The 18,320-nt window shown below is 49.5% G+C and overlaps 1 protein-coding gene across 3 annotated transcripts in view; it reads right to left on the bottom strand.

Annotated features, from left to right (window-relative positions):
* UBTD1 (ubiquitin domain containing 1) overlaps nucleotides 1–18,320 on the bottom strand; it is a 51,085-nt gene that overhangs the window by 13,903 nt on the left and 18,862 nt on the right. Inside the window, exon 1 of one of the 3 annotated variants that reach the window (XM_081158786.1) lies at nucleotides 1,714–1,914. The exons of the other annotated variants lie outside the window; for them this stretch is intronic. The gene's annotated coding sequence lies outside the window, so the exon portion shown is untranslated. Of the gene's footprint in view, nucleotides 1–1,713; nucleotides 1,915–18,320 lie in introns of those variants that run through there. 3 annotated transcript variants of the gene reach the window in all.

The following is an 18,320-nucleotide window of genomic DNA, read 5'->3' as shown; positions in this document are numbered from 1 at the left end:
TCACAGCTGCTTTCAAGGGTTGACATTTCCTACCTCTATTCCCTCCTGTTGTTTCCTTCACTCTCCTCCCAACTAACCTAACTCACCTCACAGCCCAGGTGGGGTCTGCCCAGCACCCATCCCTCTGCCTCCACAGCAAACACGACAGCAAGTTTGCCCAGAACTGTTGGGGCTGGAGTGAGAAAAGTTCCCATACCCTTCCCCTGGCTGTGGCTCCACATTCTCTCATTTATAGTCCACATCTTAGTAGCTGGCCCTCAGTTACTGTCATTCAGGTCTGTGTCTTGAGTGGGGTGAAATTGGGAGTCAAGAGACCTAGGTCTGGTTCCGTGTGACTCCTGCTGTGTGACCCAGGCCATGGCACTTAACCTCTCTAAGCCCATCTGCCAAACGCAAATGCCACCCTTCACTGCACCTTAGAGAGACATGGAAATGCTCCAGGAGTTTCTGTGAGAAGTGCCTCAGTCAAGTAAAAAGTGCACTCAGATGCCTGATATACATGAGATCTAGAAGCCCATCTTTTCAAGGCTTACCCACTTCTTCATGTGGAACAGCTCAGGACCCACACAGTCAGTCTGTGGATCAACAGAGAACTCATTTGAGCATGTTCATTATCCTCCAAAGCCAGGCTCCAGCTTCACAGGCAGCTGTGCCTGACTCATTCCTTCCCTTTCCTTCTTACAGCCTGTGAATCACAGCCCTGTCAGGCCAGTGGCCTTGCTAGTTTCCTTCCCAAGCATTGCCTGGTGCCCCCCTCAATCCATTAGCATGCAGACGAAGGTCTCTTCCCGTCAGTGCCCACACACACCTCTCCCCTGAGGGGCATGAGCATCCCACACCAACTTGAGTTACATGTATGTGTTCCCTTCAGATTGTGCTGTCCTTGCAACTTGACTGTCACCTCCAGGAGGGCGGGCTCTCAAGAGGCCATACAGTGTGGTATACCAAAAAACACAGTTGCTTGGCACCTACCCCCAGGGATTCTAACTTAATTGCTCTGGGGTATGGGCTGAGCATCAGAGGGGTATAAAGGCTCTCTGGATGATTCTAACGTGTGGCCAGGGCTAAGACACACTGATCTGGAACTAGGCTGCCTACCCTAGCTGGCTGCTTCAACTGTGTTTAATTAGGCCTCTGAGAGAGCCTGGCTCAGGCCTTCCCCTTCCTGACTCAGGGGGTTGCTCAGGGAGAACCCCTGGGCCTGACTGAGGCTGGCCATCTGGACAGTCCTTCAAGGCTCTCAGCCAGGCCGGTCATAAGGCAAGAAGCAGAGAGCTCAGGAGACCTGTGCCTGGGGAAACCTGGCTGCACTGTCCAAAGGACATAGGGCTAAGCCCCTCTTTGGCAGAAAGGAGGGAAAGGACTCAAGCCAAGAGGCCAAGAGCAGGAGCTTTGAAGTCAGATAGCCCTGGACTAGCCACCTTACTCTCCTTACTAACGACGAGGTCCCTTCCGCTCCCTACTCTGCTCAGCCTAAGGCCTGATCTCTTAGGCCTGTGTGGCCAGCACCCAGACGCCCTTTCCAGTAAGGACACGAAGGACTCTTCCTTCAGGACTGAGCCAAGATGTGCAGCTCCAAGGCAAGGGGGGGGAGAGCGGGAGGTCCTATTTCCTAAGAAAACCCCCACCCCCTCCCCAGCTGCCCTGGGCAAGAAGAAGGGAAAAACCTGACTCATGATAGTGCTGTGTGACTCATAGGCAGACAAAACTTACTTGCCAGACTGGCACGGAGGAAATCCTGCTGCTCTCACCACAACCGGGGGCTGGGGGCAGGTAAAGCCCATCTCTCCATCCCTGCCTCCCACTGCTGCCAGGCCTGGGTGGCTGGCCTAGCAGGAGCACCTCACTCAGCTTGGCTCCTTGACAGCCACACCCGCCGGAGGCTGGTCCAGTGATTACTAGTGAGGGGTGAACCTGGGAGGGAGACAGAACTCGGAAGGTTTGGAACACAGAGAGGTGGCTTTGGAATCAGAAAGGATCTGGGTCTGACGTTCTACTCCACTCCTCACAGGTGGGCCTCTACGCCAGGCTGCAGAGTCTCGGGACCTCAATTTCCACATCAATTAAATGGGAGCAATAATAGCATCTGGAAGGACTATTGTGATGATTACACAATATGCATTACTGTATGTAATTGCCCAGTAATGTGTGAAGCACAAAGTAGGAGCTCAAAAATGGTAATGATTACTAGGCATATAAGTGCGAGAATTAGTATTATAAAGAGTTGTGTGTTTTTTACATAATTCCAGTTAATCCTTACAACAACCCTGCGCGGCAAGTACTATTACTCCCACTTTACAGATGAGGACACTGAGGTTCAGGGACCTGGGGGCAGTGGTAGGAATCCAGTGAGTGGTTTTAGATGCTCTCACTCCCAGCCCAGTGCTTATCCCAGCTCTTGTCCTGCAGGCCACCTCCCTGGGACAGTGAAAAGAACCCCCTGGCCAGAGATGGGGAGGTGGGGGAAGGAGGTGACACCTCCTACACAAACACATACAGTTGACAGGCACAGAACCAGTTCTGCCTCCAGCACAGGAGGGAAGGCCTAGCTGGCAACACTGCTGACCAGCCCTGCGTGCAGCATGGTATTGCTGCCAGTCCTGCCCTGCCTCCTACCCATCCTGGCTTGACTCTAACCCACGTGGTACCTCCAGAAATTCACTCACTGATGCCCATGAGTATGTGTGGGCCTCTACACCAGGCTGTAGGCTCTTCAGGACAGCACCTGGTCTCATTAGTGTTGGCATGTGAATGCCTGACCCCTAGCCTGGAACCAGATAAGGACTACAGTTAGGCTGCCAACGCCTCAGATTCCAGACTGAACTGGAACCTTGGCTCTACCACTGAATGACTTGGGCATGTTATTTAACCTCTAAAAACCTCAGTTTCCTCATCTGGAAAATGGGGATAATAAGTCACTACTCTGCAGGGTTACAATGAAAACTATGGTAATAATCATGATATTAACAATGGCTAACATTTATTAAGTTCTTATCATATGCCAGACACTGTTAAGACCTTTATATGTATTACATCACCTAATATGAAGGTCACATGGCTAGGTGGCAGCCTGGCTCTGAAACCCCCACAAGATACCACCTCTCCTGAGTGTCAAGGTCATAAGTGCTCAGTATATGGAAGCTAGTCTAGCAGGTGCTCATGAAGCATTTCTAAGATGAATCAATGAATGAGCCTCGTTTGGTCTAGTTTCATTTCCATCCACAAGCATTTACACTGGGTCCTAGTCTGTGTATAGCCTAGCTGAGTTATTTGAAGTTCCTGTGAAATATAAAGTAAAAAAAGAAAAGAAAATTTTAAAAAGTGAGGCCTCCTTACCCTTCCACAGGAGTTTAACAGGATCCAGATTGCTGGAGCCAGAGGCAGTGATCCCAACCCTGGAAGTTCCATGCCCCTCCCCCTTCCCCAGAGAAGGTTCCAGATGTAAGGTGCCAGCCCTTCAGAAGAGGGGGTGGAAATGGCCCAAGGTGCTGGCTGTGCATGGCCCTCCAGGGTGCCACTGGGGGTGGTTGTATAGAAGGGCCTTGGACTGCCCAGGAACCTCTTCCAGAGCTGTTTATTTTGGCTGCGCCTGAGGTGAAGGTGGTGGTGGATAGGGAGGGCAGGGAGTTCACAGGGCCTGAGCAGCCTCTAGGAGTTGGCCATGGCATCTGCATGGAGGGCAGGGAAGGCAGGGCCCCCTAGTCCTCCCACACAGCACATCTCTACCCTCCAGCCAGGCCACAAGGGCAGGCCCCCAAACTAAACAAGGAGAGGGTCTCCAGTGCCAGGGGAGCTCTTTTCTAAGCAGCAAAACCCTTGTTTCAAAGCAAATAGTGAATGGCTTTCAGACAAGCCCACGTACCATGTGAGGCAGGTAAAGTGGGCCTGGTGGGCATGGGGGAGGGGCAACAATCACATGCCTACCCCTCCCGACACCTTCCTGAAAGCTGGCTCCAAAGGCTCCAAAGTGAGCTTCAGTTCCCACCCACAGTGCCCACCCAGGCCTCTCAGGAACAGGTACCCTTCACCTCCAGGACAACTCCCAACTCAGCTATGAAGGTCAGACATCTAAGCCCAGGACTGGCTGGTTCAGCCCCTATGACCTGGGGCAGGTCATTTCCCCCAGGCTCCACATCTGGGCTTCCATCTGTAAAGTGAGGAGGCTAAATTAATGGATTCAGCCTAGCCAGGCATGGCTCAGCGGCTGAGCATTGACCTAGGATCCAGGAGATCGGGGTTCGATTCCCGGTCAGGGCACATGCCCGGGTTGCGGGCTGCAGCAGATCAATGACTCTCTTATCATTGATGTTTCTAGCTGTCTCTCTCTCTCTCCCTTCCTCCCTCTGAAATCAATAAAGATATGTTAAAAATAATAATAATAATAATAATAATAATAATAATAATAAATTAATGGATTCAGGGTCCCTTCTAGCGCTAAGACTCAGTTCAAACATACCCATGGAAAGACCTGTGCAGAGCTTGTGAGGGGCACCAAGACAGCTAAAGGCAAGATCCTTGCCCTCCAAAAGCTCACCACTCCTGCACAATACTGCAAGGCAAACCACACGTGTGATAACACAAACACAAAACACACACATACAGAGCTATGAGATTCTGTGCTAAAAAAATGCTGTGAGACCTCAAGGACAGAGACTCTCATACACTCATGGGGGCCCTATTAAAGTGGAATCTGCTCAGTCTCACACAGCCATGTCCCACTGCCAGGCACCTGGACACCCAGATGAACATGGCAAGTTCCTGACCGACAAGCTCCATCAGCCTCTGGGCCAGGGCTGAATCACACAAATGATTCACGGGGGTCCTTTTGGTTTTGTGATATAGTATGTTTATACTCACTATTTTGACAATACTAGACGTGAATGCATAATTTAGGAAACTAGTATAATGTGTTACTCTGTGGCACATTTAAAAAAATAAATGATACATACAAATTTTGTTCAAAGAACCTACCCCCCACACACACACACTGCTCAAAGAACACCCCCCAACACACACTCAGAAGCAAACTGCTAAACACTAGAGAAGAGGTATATGGAAAGGCACACCTTAGAGACAGTGCAGGTTCAGTTCCACACCACCGCAGTAAGATAAATATTGCAATAAAGCAAATCACACAAGGTTTTTGGTTTCCCAGTGCATATAAAAGTTTTGTTTACACTATACTGTAGTCTATTAAGTGTGCAGTAGCATTATGTCTAAAAAAATTGTACATACCTTAATTTTAAAAATACTTTCTTGCTAAGAAATGTTAACTATCATTTGAGCCTGTCGGGAAAATAGCGTTGACAGACTTGCTTTCAATTTGTAAAAAAGGCAGTATCTAAGAAGTGCAATAAAACGAGGTAAGCCTGTATTGGGAGCTCACACCCTGACTAACCAGGCCTCGTTTATGCATCTGCCAAAGGGGTGGGTGGGAGCTTGACTAGATCATCTCTACAGGTGCCACTTCCAGCTCTGACCCTGTGTGACAAGGGCTCTGGAAATGAGCAGGCTCCAGCAGGCTGGGAGGGCAAGCTGGGGCAAGCCCTACACTCATCCCCATATACAGTGACCTGCCCCACTTTGGCTTCTGCTGCTGCTAGAAGCGGCAGCTTCCAAGCTCAGGCCTCAGATTCTCTCTGGGATAATGGTGGGGATGTGAGGTAAAACCTCCCTGATAGAGGATCCAGACGCAAGAGGTCCAGTCACATGCAGAGCCTCCAGGTTGTCTGGAGGTCATCAGTTCCCGCTCTCTCTTGCTCTTTCTCTCTATCCTGCCCCTGATGCACTCTGGCTTGTCCTGGAAGCAGCCCTGATGGCCACCCCTAAGTTCACAGGACCCTGCCACCCCACCCCCAAGGTAACCCAATTCTTCACGGTCAAATGACAGCTGGAGGTGGGGCTAGGGAGCTCTAAGGCAGGAGAGGGCGATGGTTACTGGCTCCCAGGGTGCTGAGGCCAGACAAAGGGGTCATGGCCCAGATTCATGTCAACACAATTCTTAAGCACCCACTGTGTTCAAGATCCTGCCAGGCACTCCAGGGGCCTGGGAAAATGAGGATGACATTTTAATTACCGTGTGTCTCAAGGTTTAAAGAGTACCTCCTCAAAGGCCTTCCCTGCCAACCTAACTAAAGTAGGCTCCCCTATCCCCCACCCCATCCTTTTCTCCTATGTAACATGTATCACAATTCTGCTGTGGTTTTTTGGCTCGTTTTTCTGTCTTGCATTAGAATGTCAGTTGCTCAAAGGCAGGGCCTAGAATCAGGCTGGGACAGCAAGTGCAGGCCAGCAAGACTGGCTGATGACGATGAATCCACCCGGACCCCAAGAGGCCTGATGGGTGCCCATTGCCCTGGCCTACTGGATTCCTACTAAACAGTGGTCTTTACTCTTTGTTGACAAAGCCAGGATTACATAAATATTTGAACACAAGTCTGAAATGTGGTGAGCAGAAGTCATTTCTGAATCAAACTGCGGCCCCACAAGACTGCCCTAATTTCTTTTTTTCTAGTTTCCTCCGCCCTGGCTAACCGGCTCTGATTCTAAACATCTGTGCCACCACTGGGGGACTGAAGGGCAACTCCAAATTTCGTCATAACAAAGATCTTTTATTACCTTCTCCCCTCCCCCATGTCTCAAAAGGATTTCTCTCCAACTATATTTAGATTATAATTTTTTAAATAGAAATGCTAAGACATATCTGTCAATTAAAGCTTCTGATCAGCATATGGAAACTAGTGGTTCACACTGAGCTGATAGAATATCAGCCCAGAAAATATGTTTTGGTCAACCTGGAAGGTTTGGATGTCTCTGTGACTCAGTTTCTGGAAGCCAGACGAAGGGGCAGGAACAGAGGAGCTGAGAGATATGGCCAGAGGGAGGAAGAATGGGTGGGAAAACCCAGAGGTCCCCAGTCTCTAGACCCAGGTGAGATTTCCCCACTGCCCACACAGTCCTCCTCTACCACGAAACAGGAGCCTGGGACACAAGGGCAGAGAGTGGTGGGAGGCAGCTGAAATCCTGGCCATCAAAGGCTTTCAATGCTGGGCTTCAGATGCTGACTTGGTGCAATTTGGGGGGTAAGGGGAGCAAGAAGGACTGTGAACTTGACACCATTTCTGTTCTGGGCAGGGGTCTATGGCTGGAGTAACTGTCAGAGGTCAGACGGTGGCCCATGGAGGCTACGTGCTTCCCAAAAAAACAGGCAGCTACATATGAACCCAAATTTACAACATCTGTGAGTAAAAAATCTGGGGGGAATACACACCAGTATTTCCACTAGAGCTGTGTGATGGGCCTTTTACTTTCTAGGATATATATTTATACATGCACGGACTTAAAAAAAAAAAAATAACCGTGTGTTCCTTAAGCTTTTGTTTAAATGTGGTTTCATAGAAAACTTTACGAACCTCACAGGGGAAGGCAATAAGAGATCTCTGTCATGATGAGGCTGAAACAGCTCACCTACCGGGACACTGGGTGTCTTCTACGCATAAGGCGTCTCTAAAGAAAGACCCTTTCTAATTGTCCTGGATCCAATAATACTCCCATTTGAGCTGCTCTGAATGAATTGTACCACAAGCAGCTCTAAGAGCTGGGCCGGTCCTTACCCATCTCAGGAGCCCCAGGGCTCAGGCCAGTCAGTGCCTGGCACACAACAGGTGCTCAATAAAGGCTAAGAGAAGGAACCAAAGAAAGGATCACGGGGGTGGAGGAGTGAAAACTCAGGTCTCTTGGAAAGAGGTGAAGGTAAGAATGGGAAAGGGGGCAATGGAGAGGACCTGCCCAAAAGCAGATAACAGCTGACCTCCTAGTAGAGCCATCCTTAGGTCTTTGCCTCAGGGGAAGGCAGACAGCTGAGTGGCCAGGAAAGGCTGCAGGGTTTTCCAGAGTAGAAGGCTGCAGGGCCTGCCGTCTGGGGCAGCTGGGCCATGGGCCACATCACCTGCCTTCCCTGAGACCAGCCTGACAAGAGCTTAAGATCTGTGTCAAGCAAGAGCTGAGTCAGACTTGGGGGGAGGAGGCTGCGAGGGGGCAGGGCAGACAGGTCAGGTCTCCTTCTCTCAGGTGCACTCCCCCAGCCTGAGGCCAAGTAGGAGGAGCATCCTTACCATCCCCCACCCTCCTCACACCTGGAGCACGGGAGAAAGGTAGGCTCCAGAGCAAAGAAACCCAGGGGAAAGCAAGGCCCTGGAAGGATCCCTTGCTGACAGGATGCAGCTGGCTGGTAGCTATGTACTAGGAGACCACCAGTTTTGCTCCAAGCCTCCTCCCCACCATGAATCCACACAGACTTTGGCAGTAGGGTGGTGGGCAGGAGGAGGTGGTGGTACACCCGGTGCAGCATAAGGTATCTGTTTTCAGGACAGCCACCAAAGGGACACGGAGGGAGCCCTGTGGGCTTGGCTCCTGGCTGCTGGGAAAGGCTTCATCCTATCAGTTTCAACTCAGCTGGAAGTCAAGAACTGCTGAGGCTGGCAGCCCCGAGGCAGGATGCAATCTGCTTGTGAGTGAGCATCTCGAGCTCGTCGTCTTGGTGACCCAGGGAAGCACCAGGCTGAAGCCAGCCACAAGGCCAGGAGCAGAGCCCTCCCTGCTCTAGCACTGGCCTTGACCTTTCCAGCTAGGAAAGTGATGCAAAGCCCTCTGCCACCTTTCCTGACCTAACCATGGCCTATGTAGACCAGAAAGATGCAAGAGACCCTGTCCTGCCTAGGAAGGGCCCTAGACATGCCCGAAACAAGAACAAAAAATCAGAAAGTGATGAAGGCCATAGACGCATGAACAAGGACCAATGAGGCTTTAAAGAAAAGAAAGCGTTCACCACCCTGATAGGGAACATAAAGGGAAAAAGACTCATAAAGGTTTTGGGAGGAAGATGGCGTTAAACAACAAACAAGCAAGCACATACTCCCCCACCCCAGCCCCTACTCCCCATGACAACTCTAGCTGTTTGGCGATCAGGGACCGAGAACAACCTCGCTCAGATGCTCCCTCCAGCTGGCTGCTTTCCACCGGGTCAGTCCCCTGCCACTTGCTCCCCACCTGTCCACCTTTCTAACCCTCAGTGTCCCACTTCACTGCCCCTCCCCAACTCATGCCTGCCAGTTGGCTGGCTACCCAGCCCCCAGTGTCACAGTGCCCCTCTGGCCTTGGCCCCTAGGTCTGTGGCCCCACCCCTCATCCCACTCAGCTCAGCTGTTCTGTTCTGGACCCAATGGGAGAATACCTTGTAGTGGCAAATTCTTACTAAAATCCCATCACATTCCTCATCCGGGATTTGGAAACCACAAAGCAGCCTACTTGGAGCCTAGAAATTGTCTACAGCAGTGTGCAAGGTCGCTGGTCACTGGCAGTTTCTCAGACCACCAGGATGCTGATGCTCAGAAAGGGCTAATGGGTCAAATTCTAGACCCAATGCTAGGATCAGCCCCAGGGGCTGGTTGAGGGCTGCAGCCTAGGGACTGGCCCCGGGACCCGCTGTACCGAGCACAATCAGGATTCCCTTGTCCAGCTGCCCTTCTTTTCATTACCTAAGTTGTTTAAAAGTTGATATATGGCTAAATGGAGAAAAAGTACATAACACAAACATAAAAAGAAAAAATGTTAAGTCACCCAAATCCTATCACCTAAAATAGCCAACAATATGATCTATTGAAGGATTTTTCTTTCTGTTCTTCTCAATGCACACACATGCTGCTGGGACACATGGTGTGCACAACCCAAGCTGCCATCATTAGTATGTCCGTGATCCTGTTTTTTGTTTTGTTTTTAAATTGATTTCTAGAGAAAGAGGAAGGGAGAGGGGGAGAGAGAGAGAGAAACATCAATTGGCTCCCTCCTGCATTCCCCCCACTGGGGATCAAGCCTACAACCCGGGCATGTGCCCCAACTGGGAATCAAACCCTTCAGTGCATAAGCCAACACCCAACCAACTGAGCCACACCAGCCAGGGCCCTAGTTTTATTTAAATCTGATGCGAAATGCCAGACCAGTTATTGTAACCTTTGCTGTTCATCAGATTCACCTGTGGAAGCTCCACAAAAATGCAGAAGCCCAGGTTCCACCCCTAGAGACAGACTCAGGGATCAATCTTGAATCAGGAATTGAATCAGGAATCAATCAGCGCTGGGCACTGTACAGGATACCTTTCTCTATAACAAAAAGTTTGCATCACTCTCCATTCACTCATTCACTTATTCAAGAAACACATATGGGGCTTCTCCTATGTACCAGGCCCTGTGCTGGGGAACAGGGACACAAAATCAGTAAGGCAGGCCCTCAAGGTCAGATCTACTAAGGGAGACAGACACATAAAGAGATAATACAAATCAATGTACAAATGTAAAAACTGCAATATATACAGAATCATGGGGACACAGGAAATGGGGTCTCACCCAGCCAGTGGAAAGTCCTAAAGTCTGCTTGGAGTCTAAGTGATAAGCAGGGCTTAGACAGGTAGAAAAAACAATGTGAACAGTGCTCAGAGGTGAGGACTTTGGGGAACCACAAGCAATGCTGCTAGAGTGTAGAATGCAAGGCAGGAAGTGGTCAGAAATGGAGCCAAAAAGGAGGCGGGAACAGGTCATGGAGGGCCATTAGGACTGTGAAACAGCATGGACACTACCCCGTAAGGGATGGGAGACCCCTGAAAAGGTGAAACAATAGAAAAACATGCATTTTTGATAGCTCACTCTGGAATTCGTGTATAGGGCGGGTTTAAGGGGCTTAGACTGGAGGCAGAAAGACCAGTTAGGAGACTGCTGTGTCAGCACAGGAGAGAAAATAAGGGCCTGGACTCAGATATTATTGAGTGTCTAGTACATGGCAGGCAGAGTTTTAGTGGGGATGAATTTGAGAAGTACTTGAGTCACACATTTAGATTATTTCTAATTTTTCACACTGGGATGGAAGTCTTCGTACATTAAAGCTTTGCACATGTTTTGGCTTATTTCCCTATGATAAAGTCCTGGTTGTGAAATTACTAGGTTAAAGTTAGGGAAATTTTTAGGTTCTTGGTACCTTTGCCAAGTTGCTTTCCTAAAAGACTATCAATTTTCACTTCCACCAGCAGTGCCCAGGAGTGCTTGTAAGACCCCCTTTGGCCCCCAAAAGAAAGGCAGAGGTCAGTTCACATCCACCCCATTGCCAGGGATAAAGACTCGCCAGAGACTGAATCCTCTGCTTGGCCCCAAACAAAATGACCGTGCCCAGGAATAGGTTTTAACACTGCACAAGAGGGCATCAGGCTGAAGGTTACATTGCTTTGGAGCTGGGCTAGGGCCAGGGAAAGGGTACGCTCTCTCTACTCTAACTCATCTTCCTGCTGCTGCCAGTAACCTTAACTGATTATGTCACTCCCCTGCTCAAAAACCTTCCATGGCTCCCCACTGCTTATAAAATAAAAGCCCAAATCCTTATCATGGAGATCAAAGTATTCCAAAAATATAATCTTCAATGCACAATTCTATTCATTCATTTATTCATTCAACAGGTATCTGAGTACTGCTATTTGCAGTACTTACAAAGCAAACACCTTGCTCTCATGGAGCTTACACTCTAGTGGAAGAGACAGATGATGCACAGTCAATATAGATGTGCCAGGTTATGCGTTATGCTAAAAATAAAGCAGAAAACTAAACTGATGAGAGGGGGTCACAATTTTAGAACGTGTAGCCAGGGAAGGCAGGTGCAAGGAGACAGGAGCAGAGGCCAGAACAGAGCAAGGAGTGAGCCACGCAGACATCTCTCTCACTCTCTCTCTCTATGACCACAGCTCACCCCACCACCAGCTCACCAAGGATTCCAAGTCTCCATGCCTTTGATGTTAGACCCCCTCCTCCACCTGTTGAAACTGAACCCTCTGCACCCAGCTTGAACATCACCTCTTCTGTGAAGCCCTCCTAGTTCCCCAACCTAGCCCTGTTCCTACCACTTCATTTCCATCTCCTAGTCCACATGACTGCAAGCATATTGAGGGCATGAGTGGTCTTTTAGCTCTCTATCTACAGTGCCTTGCACACAAGAACAAAAGAATCTCTATGTTGGACACTAACAGACTGGCTGGTCTCCATGCTTGCTCTCTCCAGACTACACCGAGTTGCTACAAGGCAGGAATACTGCCTTACTCAGCTTCCGGTTCACACAGTTTGTGCAGCACTGAGTCTGGCACACAGATGTTTGTCAAAGAGGGAGGAGTGTATGCAAGTTATCAAAGAGAGAGGGCATATTATTGGCAGGAAAAGATTCTTCGTCTCTCGCCCGGCAGGGCATGGCTCAGCGGTTGAGCGTCAACCTGGGATCCAGGAGATCGGGGTTCGGTTCCCGATCAGGGCACATGCCCGGGTTGCGGGCTCAATCAGTGACTCTCTCATCACTGATGTTTCTATCTCTCTCTCTCCCTCTCCTTTCCTCTCCCTGAAATCAATAAAGATATATTTTTTTTTAAAAAGATTCTTCGTCTCTTAGTATGCACAAATGAAAATACTCCGTCTTTTGTGGTGAGGCTGTTAGTTGTCTACCCAAATCCTCTCTCCACTCCTTGGCAAGCAGCAACCCAGCTGGACTACATTTCCCAGCCTTCCTTGCACTCAGGGTGGCCACGTAATTATGTTCTTGCCAATGGAATGTAAGCTGTAGGGACATGAGCCATAGAGGACCTGGGCTAAGGACAGCAGGAATTTGTCCTCTATCTTCTCATGTCCCTTCCACTGGTCAGAACCCAAGCATGGTGGCAATCCAGCTTCAACCATGCAGACAACAATGTCCTGTAATACAGCAATGACTCCAAAGGAACTGGATCCCAGAAAAACTGCAAGCAGCAGGGCTGCCCTTCTTGCCTGGTCTGTTCACATCAGGGACTTACATGAGACAGAAAAATAAACTTTTCATTCCTGAAGCCACTGGATCATCATGTTCCTCTATCAGGCAGCGTAGCTTTCTTTACATGAATGAATGCACTTGCCTTCACAGGGTGAGCCAGGTACCAATGAGACCTAAGTCTTCATAGTCCTCATATATCTTTCTCAGTGACAACTGGGGAAGAGTGGGTCCTGACACCCCCACCGACTCATTAAGACCTAGAAGTGTCAGGAGAGGAGAGGAGGCAGGATGAAGGGGGTACACAAGTCAGATCGCGGACTCTAAGGAACTCAGAGGAGGCACAAACAAGGTGGAAGAGCACTGTGGTAACAGTGGGAAAAGGCAGCATCAGAACCGATGGAAGGGACCAGAAAGACAAATCTGGTTCCCAAAGATTTAAAAACCTGAATCCTGCTGGTAAGAAAGGGTTAAGGGATACAAAACCAAACATTTATTCTAGCCCAGCTATGGTTTTCCTCACACTCAGCCTGCTGGTTGTCATGGGGTAGAAGGGAGCGAACAAGAGAAATGGGGAAGGAGTTGGCCCGGGAGGTGGTGGGCCTCATCTCATTGATGCCACTTCCCATGGAGGAACCAGGAGCCAGGTAAGCTGTGTCTTCAGCTTTGGGAACCCAGAGATAACAGTCCTGACTCAACTCTGGGTCTGCTACTCCTGGCCCCACCACTCCTTTACTCCACTCTGGATCTCTCAACTCTGAGCTTGGGTGCCCCCCAAGGCACACTCAACCAGAAGGTACAGGACAGAGGATGGCCACTGCCTTCCCTAGCTCCCAGGTGCCTGAATCATCTGCCCAACCACCTGACTCTACTCTGGTACCTGCCTGACAGCTCTATCCCACCTTCCATAACTCTTACCACACGTTCATGCCAGGTGCTGGGCTCGGCGCTAGTGAGGAATAGTGAAGAAGACAGGTGACCTGCAGGGAGGCCACACAGACCAGGGCAAGGAGCTCATGCTCTAGAGCCAAGCAGAAGAGGATTCACATTCTGACCCCACCCATTAACTGGCCTTGTGACCTCAAGCAAGCTTGAGTTCTCAAATCTGTAAAACAGAAATAATGGTGCTACCTCACAAGGCCACTGTAAGGAGAAACTGTGGTATGTTCCTGGTATGGAAGGTGCTCCACAAATGCTCATTTTCTTCTATTACCCCCAAATGTCCTCCTTGTTGGCCTGCCATGAAACATAAAATTCCTAATACAGGGCCTGTCCTTCAGGATTAAGGCACTGTCATGAAACGTCCCTGTGGAGTAAGATGTTACCTCCTGCAAGAGCCAATTAAATGTTCTGGGCAGGCCAGTAGGCAGGCATCCAGAAATGTCTGGTTGAGGTGCTGATGTTAAAGCTCCAGGTGCAGATAGGAGTTGCTCTGAAGTAGCAGGCATGGCCAAAGAGCCCTGAGGAGATGTTACAAAGAAATACGATGTGCCAAAGATGCTAAATCGTAAGATCTGGAAATCTCCAGGAGGGCAGAGAAGGTGCTAAAGAGCTAGAAGGCAGAATAGCTCAGGGGTGCCCCACGAGAAGAGAAAAAGGAAAAAAGCAGAAAAAGAGGAGGCAGGAAGGTGAAAGGCCTCTAAAGGAGAAACAGTAGGGAGTCACCAGGATAGCCCTAGCCCCCAGCAATCACCACCCTTCTCCAAGGTGCTCAGCCATCACACCCTGGCCTCTCTCCAGATCCCTCCTCCCAGCTGCTATGTCCTGTTCCTGGCACCATATGGCTCCTACATGTCCATCCCAACCAGACCCCACGAGCCAGGTACATTCTAAACAGGAAGGAAGGCCTTGTTGTTTAGAAAGGACTTTCAGAATCTTGCCCATAAAACATGCTAGAAGTCAGGAGGAGGCAGAATACACCTGAGCAGAAAAGGACAAGATTGAGCATCTCTGGGCTGTTCTTTCCTGCCTGGCCACACATTTGGGATGACCTGGGCAAGGCCCATGCCCTCTCTTTACCCTCACCATGCTGTAAGGTCACCAATGTTCATGCGAACTCAATTCCCAGGAGTGGGAAAAGGAAAAGTTCTTCAAAGGGCAGCAGACCTGCTAATGGGGAGTGGAGACACAAAGAAGGCCTGGCCAGGCTCATCCAAGCTCACTGAGTGCAGAACTCCACCCCCACCCACACCAGGCCATGGTGAGGGGCAACAGGGTAGCATACAGGAACACACTGTAGAGGGACTTCTACAAGAAAGGACTTCTCCTTATTGGAGCCATCAAAAGCTAGCCTTGCTCAAGGAAAGCCTGGCTGACCTGATTCAGCAAGGATGCCAAGTAGAGCAACTCCACACTGGGTGGGCAGCTAGACAACATCACAGTTTGGGCTCTTCCAACACTCATGTCCTGCCATAATGCTCTGGAGTTGAAGAGGCGATCTCATCTATGTCTTGTAGGGCTCAATTCCAATCAGTTGTCACCTGCTCCCACAGCCTTCTGTGGTTTACAAAAGGGCTCCCACCTACATCAACTCATTTGATGTTGTGGCAGGGGCTCTAGAGCTACACCACACACCTCTGTACTCTAGAGCCAGCCACATGGGCTTAGGAAATCAATGAGGCAAAGCAAAAGTCAAAGGACAATCAATACAATCATACAAACCTTTGCAGTCCCATGGAGCCCAAAAGAGGTATGCCCATCGGTCTGTCCTCCCTTGAAGCCCATCTGAGTGCCAGCCTCCATGCCAAGGTCCAGAGACTTGGCCAGGTGGTTGTATGGTCCATTCTAAAGTGGGCCAGGCACACACTGCTGCCCAGCTTCTGTTGAAGGAAGCTGGGCCCAGCCCTGCAGTTGGGGCTTCAGGAAAAGTAAGAAAACAGAACGCAGAGATCTGAGTTGGGATCATGCAGGAAGTCTGGATACTGCTGCTCATGTCTGGCTTAGGGTGGCCCGCATAGCTCGATTTGGAAAAAAGCCCCAACCAGGCTAGAGCAGGAGAACTTCAACTTCTGCTGACCCAGATCCCACTGGAGCCAGGAGATCCTACAGGGAAAGCTGGGCTCGTGGAGGGCAGCCCCTTCTGATTTCAGGCTGCTCTCCTTCAGGAAGAGAACGCCCTTATGGGGAACAGAAAACTATCTTCCTGGAATGGCTGCCCACAAGTGCCAGCTCTGTCTTCTGAAACAACATGACAAAATCTCCAGGCAGCTCTGTGTGGAGGTTAAAATCTCTTAGCAATTATGAGCTTGGGAGTCAGGAACCTGTTCTCTGGGTGGGTGACCCTGGGTGGATCATCTAATCTAAGCACCAGCTCCCTCCCTGATTAAATAGAGATGATAATATGCTCCCCTTTGGATCACTGTGAGGATTAAATGAGATCGTGTATATGAAGCCCCTAGCACAGTGCCTGGCACATAGGAAGGGCTCAATAAATGGTGATAATGACACGATAACAGTTTTTCAGGATTTAAAGACCACCTTCCTGATCTTCCTGTGCCTTTGTGTTTTCTTGCTAAGCAGTCCCAGTTCCTTAAGACATGATTTCAAGTTCCCCAAACACCCTTCAGTTGCCCTGTCACTAGGCAGTTGCAGCATAAAGGCAGACGTTGGGCAAAGAGACCGAAAACGTGGGTTAGAACACGGACAGCCTTCCTGAAGAGATGCTGGAGGGGTCTATTCAATCTCCAAATTGTACCGAGCACCTCCAATGAGTCAGGCATCATGCAAAGCACTGCAGACTGACTACTCAACATGATATGACTCCTCCCTCCAAGAGCTTAGAGTTTAGTCTACTCCATAAATTAATGGTTAATGTGCATCCAAGCATCTAGAACTGAATTCAGAAATGCCATGTCCTCAAGCATGCCCTGCTACCTTCCCTAAGGTGAACTTAGCTCTCTACCCAGCAGCGTCTCCTTCCTTTACCGGCCATCATTTGCATGTGAGGCCATTATCCCTACCTGTGGGATCAAAGTGTGTTCCAGGTGAGAAGACAAAGAAAAAGGTTAAAGGTCCATGATATTCCAAGTGAACAAGATTAGCACAGAACTCAGCACAAAGTAAGCACTTGTCCTAGGAGGCTGAATGGAAGCTGGCAGGCCCTGGGCCTCAGTCTGGGACCCAGCTTCCCCAGAACTCCCTCCTAATGGTCCTTCTCTCTTCCTAGGACCCTGTGGAAGGGACAACTGCTATGGCAAGAAGGTCAGAGCAGAGGTTCACCAACTACAGCCCCATGGAAGGCAGATTCCAAGTGTGTGCTGGCCAGCCTACCAGCTCTAGGCAGTGCTCCAGACTTGGCCTCCCTCTTCTTTCTCTCCTTGAAACAGAAAATGCCTCCTCACCAGGGAGGGAAAAGATGGGTGGCCACTTGCCTCTTCCAACGGCTTCTTTTCCTTCTTGGAACGCCTTCACTTATGAAATTCCTTCTACCCAGCTTGGACAAGGCCCCCGCCCCAAGGTTGTGCCCAGCACACGACTGTCAGGACCAGGGGCCAGCTAAGGTTGAAACCTAGCCTATGTTCACTGACCAGCAGTGGGCCTAGCAGGGCTGCCTCTGATCAGAACAGGAATCTTTTTTCTAACTCACCTAAAGGTGTCTCATGAGCCAGCAAGTTGCCCTGGCGAGGGGTGGGGCTACATGGACAAACATGGCTACCTCAAGGCTCAGCCTTCAGGTGTATATTTTTCAGGAAAATCTTCTTAATCCTCCACTCCAAAATAATTTATTCCCCCTACCCCATAATTCTCTCCCAATACCCTCTTCTATCCTTTGTAGCACATATTACATTTAGATTATTTGAGCAAAATCTATTTTCCCACTACTCTATGGGTAACATGAGGGCAGGGCAAATCTGTGTTGTTCAGCTGCATATCCAGGGCCAAGCATGGAGCTCAGCATGTAGAAACTCAATGCACATCTGAGCTTTTATAGAGGTATATGTTTCAGATTAGCCTTGAACTCTCCAGGTCTGGGCCTCTACATGAGGTATTGCTTTCATCCAGTATACAGCAGGAAGTAGGTGGCAAAGCCATCAGACAGGCTACCCAGAGCCCCAAGAAGGTTTGGTCCAACTGAGACAAGGCAGGTAAGATGCCCCCACACAGTGCGCACCATTCTTGTCACCTCCAGTCAACACTTGAGGGGCCGCAGGACACAGAATGACAGGACACTATGGTCTCCTGTTGAAAGACCACGTTTCTCAGCCTTTTAAAGCACACACCCCATTTGATAAACATAGGCTTCACATACACCCCCCCACCGAAAACTGTGCCAGGCCCTACTTGAGAGTTACTGTAACATCAGGCAAGATTTTTGCTAACCTCTACTTTCAATGGTTTACATTTTAAAAACAACATATTTTTCACAACCTAAAATGTGATTATGACACTAAATATACTTTTTCAAACTTCATATATGTCCAATCCCCAGAAATTTTTATATTCTTTCATTTCCCCCCTCCTCCTATTGACAATCACCACTCACACAAGATAGAACACAA

Source organism: Miniopterus schreibersii (assembly GCF_964146895.1).
Source record: "Miniopterus schreibersii genome assembly, chromosome: 14".
Classification (NCBI taxonomy): Eukaryota; Metazoa; Chordata; class Mammalia; order Chiroptera; family Miniopteridae; genus Miniopterus; species Miniopterus schreibersii.
The sequence above is the reverse complement of the archived record's forward strand: the minus strand, read 5'-3'. Positions and strand labels throughout refer to the sequence as shown.